General features: G+C 37.1%; 1 pseudogene; it reads left to right on the top strand.

Annotated features, from left to right (window-relative positions):
- The first annotated feature begins 284 nt into the window (after positions 1–284).
- LOC122203138 lies at positions 285–4,443 on the top strand (annotated as a pseudogene).
- The last annotated feature ends 2,539 nt before the right edge of the window (positions 4,444–6,982 follow it).

Here is a 6,982-nt window from a genome sequence, read left to right on the forward strand (position 1 = left end):
CAGCCATTCCAATAGAGTTAATTAAGATGGAAGCTGACAGAAAGAGAGTCTTTCACAAAGGTTTCTTCACATTAATTTCCCAAATCTTCACTGTTCAATGTCATTCTCCTCTTAGCATATACTATAATCCCTACATCTATTTGATAGGGGGAAATAAAAAGAACTTCTTAGAAGTTGCTACTGTAAGGTCACATTTTCTTGTCCATTCCAAATCTCGGTTATCTAAATTCCAGATTTTATATTCCAATCACATTTCATTTAAACACCTTTGTCTAACAAGAGTTATGTCTGATCCCAGTTTGACCAGAAGAGAAGAGACAAGGAGTAAATATAATAGCATATCTGGTCATTATTCAAAGTCATTCTCTTTAAGGTAAAATTTTGCTTCTCTAAATGCTTTCCCCACTTCCAACTATGGACCTCACTGTTAATTCTATTTTAATACTGTATCATCATCATCATCATCATCTCTCATCATCATCAACTTAGCATATATGCTGCTTCAGTATGCTTGGCATTGTCTTAAGTGCTTTATATTTCTTAATTCATCAATCCTCCAAACAACCCACGGAGGTTGTTACAATTGTTGTCTTCATTTGTAGATGAAGAAAGTAAGGAGCTGTGAAATTCCCTAAGGTTATGCAGCTTAAAAGAAGCAGCACTGGGTATGTACCCATACAATCTGATTTCAGAGTCCATTATCTTATCCACTACACAACACTGCTTTTCATAACACTGTACTACACCGACAATCATATAAACAATATAAAATGATATTATTCCTGCCACTCCATAATTTCTTGAATAACATCCAGACTTGTCACCTTGGAATATAAGCAAAGTTCAAATACTTCTGCATCCTATTTTCTCTTCAACCTTCCACAGGCTCTGACCGGGCCTTGGTATATGCTGTTCTTGTGACTCTAGAGAATCTCTACATGAGTTGACTCACAACCTGGTGATAATGAGGATCATGACCAAATACATGAAATTTATCAGCATTTGTGTCCTCTATAAAACATTAATGACTTGGAGTGCCTGAGTGGTGCAGTCCGTTAAGTGTCTGACTCTTGATCTCGGCTCAGGTCATGATCTTGCAGTTTGTGAGTTCAAGCCCCACATCAGACTCTGTGCTAATGGTGAGGAGCCTGCTTGGGATTCTATGTCTCTTTCTCTCTGTCCCTCCTCCACTTGTGCTCTCTCTTTCTCTCAAACAAATAACCTTAAAAAAACATTAATGACTCAACCTTAGGGTGGTGTTTCAATTACATTTTCATTTTCAATAACTGATAGGTACTCTGGAAATGCACAGATTAATAAAAAACAAAGCACATTATAAACTTTAGTTGTTTAAAATCTTAACTTTAGGTTGAACCTCTTAAGCATGCTGGTGGGGACATAAAGTGGTGCAGCCATTTTGGAAAACACTTGGGTAATTTCTTTGAAAAGCAAAAAACATACCCCCTCCCCCCAAAATACACTTACTATGGAATCTAGCCATTCCATTTCTAAGTATTTCTAAGAATGAAAATACATGTCCATATAAAAACTTGTACATTAATATCTAGTAATCTTAAGTGTCAAAAACTGAAAACAATCCTAATGGCCATCAACTAGGTGAATAAAACAAACTGTGGTATATCCATACAATGGACTACTATTCAGCAATTAAAAAAAGAATTATAATATTAGTATATACTATAACATGGATGAATCACAATGTCATTAACCTTACTGAAATAAGCCAGACAAAGAAAGTATATATACCACATGACTCCGTTTATATAACATTCTAGGAAATGAAAACTAATGTTTCATGACAGTAAGTGGATCAGTAGCTGCCTGGACATAGTTGGTAGGGATAGGAGGAGAAGGGAGAGATAGCAAAGGGGCAAGAGGAAACTTTTGGAGATGACTGATATGTTCATTATCTTGATTGTAGTCATGGTTGCATGAAGGTGTATATGTCAACTTTTCAAATTGTATACTTTAAATATTTACACTGTTTTTCATTGTCAGTGATACCTCAATAAAGCTGTTTTAAAAATACCAATAAAAAATAAAATCTTAACTTTAAATAGAACACGGTAGGTTGTGTTATTAATTTATAAATGCTTAATTAAAGAAAATACCACACTTTAAATCTTATTGCACAAATCATCGTTTCTAACTCTGGAAGCACGTACTACTTTTGAGTATATTTTATAAATATTTATAAATTCTTCTTTGTTCCACACACACACTCACACACATGAATAGCACAGCCTTTTTGATTACACAAAGAGCACATGGATGCCTGTTATTCTGCATTTTGCTGAGAGCATTTAGCACAACAATCCCTGAGGCAAACTTTCGAAACAGGCTGTTTTTAGAAAAAATCTCCTTAGGGAATCTCTTCTCCTGTTAACTCCTGAATAATCAGTTCTTTTTCAGAAAATAAAGTAAGGTGTTTCAAATACGTATTGTTTGTGAATTTATGTCCTTTGTCTACAGAGTAGCAAGCTAGAGTAAAAAAAAAATCACTGGGCTGGTTCTAGCACTTTATGGTTTATTTCATATGTTTATTCATGGTTTATTCCAAACCATATGGTTTATCCCATGCATTCCTTTACTTAATGTACATGTTTTGAGCACCTTCTGTGCACTGAATTTGTCTTCAGGAAGTTTACAGTGTAATGGAACACACAGTGCATTCAACAGCACATTCAATCCACAAGTATTTATTGTGTGTCTATAGCATACCCTGCATTTTCTACCCACATAAATAACAGACTGTCGTAAGTACTAGCAGTCTTCTGGGGAAGTCATGTATTGTGAGAGGGGATGAGTTTGGTATAGTGTGTTATAACTGCAGTGGTGAGTCATGCTGCTGTTGCAGGAAAGTGGTTAGAAAAACAAGAGACAACCTCACAAAGGAGGTTAGAACCTACAGGGTGACTCTTTTAGTCACGTGACTTTGGAAAACTAACTCAACCTTCTTGAGACCAGATAAATTCATCTGAAAAAGGATAAGACTTTTCCAGAGACCATACAAGCTCTCTTATGGGTTTAAAATACCAGTTCTACAAATTTAGGAAAAGAAAAGGAATATAGCTAATGGAAATCAAGAGTAATATTTTCCCCTAAGGCTTAAGATTGGAAAAAAGAGCCTAGAGCTAGACTGTAGAGAGCGTCAAATGTCAAACTAGGGAATTTATATGCTTTATGTGTATCACTGGTCACCAAAGAATTTCAACATCCCTTCATCATTAAAAAAGTTTAGTTCAACCCCACTATATGAATATTTATTCATTTGTGAATTATACACACATGGTATAGATACATTCTATCTTATATATACTTCTCCAGAGTCTAGATAAACAGAGAATACTTTCCAATTCATTTTGTAATTTTGATTCCTAAACCTCTCAAGGAAAATATAAGAAAGGAAAACTATAGACCAATCTTGATCAAGACTATAAATGACAAAATTTTTAAAAGAACGTTGATGAACTGAATCCAGCAATACATTTTAAAGGATAGTATAGTTAAATTAAACCTAGAAATGTAAGTTTGGTTTAACATTAGAAAAATGAAGTAATAAAATCACCACATTAAAAACTTAAAAGAGGAAAAACTATATCTGCATGTCAACAGATGTAGGAAAATCATTTGATAAGATCTGACAACCCACTGATGATTTAAAAAAAGTCTAGTTGTCTCCTCCAGCCATCCAAGATGCAAAAAAGGAGAGAAGGCTAAGGGGAAAAAGGTGGCCCTGGTTCCTGCTGTCGTGAAGAAGCAGGAGAACAAGAAGGTGGTCACTCCCCTGTTTGAGAAAAGGTCCAAGAATTCTGCCTTCAGACAGGACATCCACCCCAAAAGGGACCTTACCCACTTTGTCAAATGACCCCACTACCTCTGGCAGCAGAGGTAAAGGACTATTTTCCATAAATGTCTAAAAGTGCCTCCTGCAATTAACCAGTTCACCCAGGCTTTGGACCACCAAACAGCTACTCAACTGCTTAAGCTGGCTCACAAATACAGACCAGAGATAGAGCAAGAGAAGAAGCAGAGACTGTTGGCCCCTGGGGCTGAGAAGAAAGCTGCCAGCAAAGGGCATGTCCCCACTAAGAGGCTGCCTGTCATTTGAGCTGGGGTTAATACTGTCACCACCTTGGTGGAAAACAAGAAGGCTCAGCCTGTAGTGATTGCACATGATGTGGATCCCATTGAATTGATTGTCTTCCTGCCTGCTGTGTCATAAGATGGGGTTCCCTACTGCACATCAAGGGGAAAGCCAGGCTGGGGCACCCTGTCCATAGGAAGACCTACATCTTCACACAGGTTAACTGGGAAAACAAAGGAGCTCTGGATAAGCTGGTGGAAACTATTGGGACCAATGACAATTACAGATATGATGAGATCCATCTTTACTGGGGAGGCAGCATCCTGGGTCCATAGTTGATGGCTCACATTACCAAGTTGGAAAAGGCAAAGTCTAAAGAACTGGCCACCAAACTGAGCTAAGTGTGTGCTGCTGAATTTTCTGTACATAAAAGTAATAGAAAGTTCTCTTTTAAACTCCTTTAGCAAACTAGGAATGGAAGAGAAAATTATTTTCATCTGCTAAAAAGTATTGACAAAATTGCTCAAGATAAACCTCATACTAAATGGTATTTTCTTTATAATTAGGAAGAAAACAAGAGTGTGCACTATATCCTCACTCATTCAATAATATAGTGCAGATTTTGGCTAGTGCTCTATGACAAGAAAAACCTATAAAATAGGGTTATTTAAAAGGAAGACATTAAATTGTTATTACTCTTGAGAGATAAATTGTTTATGTAGAATTCAGTATGATTATATTAGTCTGAACAGGCTAGATTATTCTGTGATAACAAAGAACCACAAAATATTTGATGCTTAAAAACCAAAAACTCATATTTTATTCACACTACCTGTCTAACAAGGGTGAGCAGAGAAGTGCTCACTGCATTCTCTCAAGGACCCGGGCTGACAGTAACCCAAATGAGACACAAACAGAGGGAGAGGGGAAAATCACCAAACTCATGAATGTTGGTGGCTGGTACATTCAACCCATTAGTGATGGAAATTGGATGAAGGGTAGTCTTAAAGGGAAGTAGGTTTAGTGGTGAAGGTGTTGCTAAGTGAAAGAGCAGTGCTAACTAACTGCAAACAGAAATATCCAACAAGCCTTTAGAAAGGTAGGGTTGAAACCCAGAGTTGAAATTGGGATTCAAGAAGAAAACCCATGAAGAACTAATAATTCATTTGTTTCAATATGTTCAACAAATACTGGTTTATTCCAGGAATACAGTGATAAAGAATACTGATTTAAATTGTTGGACTAACAAATCCTGTATTTTTATGGAATCTTTTCTTATCAACAGTGAGGATTATTTACACAGACTAAATCTGACTGCAGAGGTCCAATTTGTTTCCTCTTTTTTAAAAATCAAAAGGAAATGCAACTCGGTTGCCTTAGAGTTGTATCAGACCAGGCACAGATATTTTTTTCAGAGTCACTTGTGGTGACTGAAAAAAAAGAATAATTGTGATGCGTAGTACTTATGGTATGTAAACACAGAATATTAATAGCAATAACTAAGTGTTTATTAGAATTCCATCAAAATTGACCTTTAAACAACTTATGTGACTGCTTAAAGAAAACCATCTATAAGACTGCAGGAAAAATCCCAGAAGAGCTGGGAGAGGAAAGTCTGCTGGATTGGGAGCAGGGAGGGAATATTGTGAAGGAGGCCCGCAGGGCAGGGAGTTGGCAGAAGCAATAAGAAAGAATTATGAATTTTTTCTACGGTACTTAGATATGGATGTAGGTTTGAATTATGCCATTATATGCACAGATTTGTACTTACGTTGAGTTTAACTCATAAGTAGAGAAAATTATTTTAATTGAGCTATTTAAGAAAACACCTCCAGCAAAATCAAAAGTAAACTGTGTGGTGCATGCTACTTTCCAAGGCACACTATTTTAGCGAATGCATTTTACCTTTATGATAATTATCAAACACTTATGTTTTATGGATAGAGCCCTATAGCATAATGCTCTGCCTGCTTTGCATAACTATGATGATTTGCTCCCCTTCTTAATACAGCATAAATGTTTTTGTCCTTATGCGATTGATCTTGTTCCCTGGTGGCTGGTTCAAAACATTGGGCCTCATCCAAGGTACTGTTGCAGAATATTAGTCTTCTGATAATAAAGACTTTTTTTTCATTTTCTTCATCTTCTGTGATTTTGTTTCTCCTACTCTGCAGCCTCAATAGATGAGCATCCCTTTAGCTGGCTTTCAGTTAATTAAAAAGCCTGTAGCAGAGTACAGAATGTGCCCACAAGAAAAACTCAAGCAGTGCAGATGGCACCACCTCTGCACTCAGAAGCAGAAAAGTAGTTCTCTGAAACAGCTGTGGGCTGGGAGGCTCTGGGTGGCCTCTGCCTTCCTGGCATGCAAACAAGAAGAATGAATCTGGCTTGAATTTCCCCTGCTCAAATCAACTAATCCTATGGTAAACAGCTTTTCGGCTGTGGGAGAGTTCAAAATGTACTCTCTGCAGCCGTAATTTTTTGCTGAAGTTGTGTGCTATCTGGGATGATGTATGTGCTACATATTGCCCAGAAAGCTGTGCCTATGTGTGTGGGTACAGAAGATGGAGAAACTGAAGGAAGAAGAGGCAATGGTAGCCCAGGCATTTTCTACGAGCTCCCTTTTGATCTCTGTAAAGAAACTCTAAGGTGTGGGGTTGCACCTTTATTCATTTTTCCTCCAGTTGCTCATATAACAGAATTTGGGAAGATTCTAACAGCCTGTGGCTTAATTGCAGCCAGGTTTTACCTTACCATATTGTATAAGCAATAAATATTGATTGGATGTAAATGCATTCCAATGTATTCCCCTGCCCTCAATCCCAAACACAAAGAACCAAATTACTAAGGGGCACAGAGTTCAATTCCCTTTTT

The sequence above is a fragment of the Panthera leo genome, chromosome D3 (assembly GCF_018350215.1).
Source record: "Panthera leo isolate Ple1 chromosome D3, P.leo_Ple1_pat1.1, whole genome shotgun sequence".
In the NCBI taxonomy this organism is placed as follows: Eukaryota; Metazoa; Chordata; class Mammalia; order Carnivora; family Felidae; genus Panthera; species Panthera leo.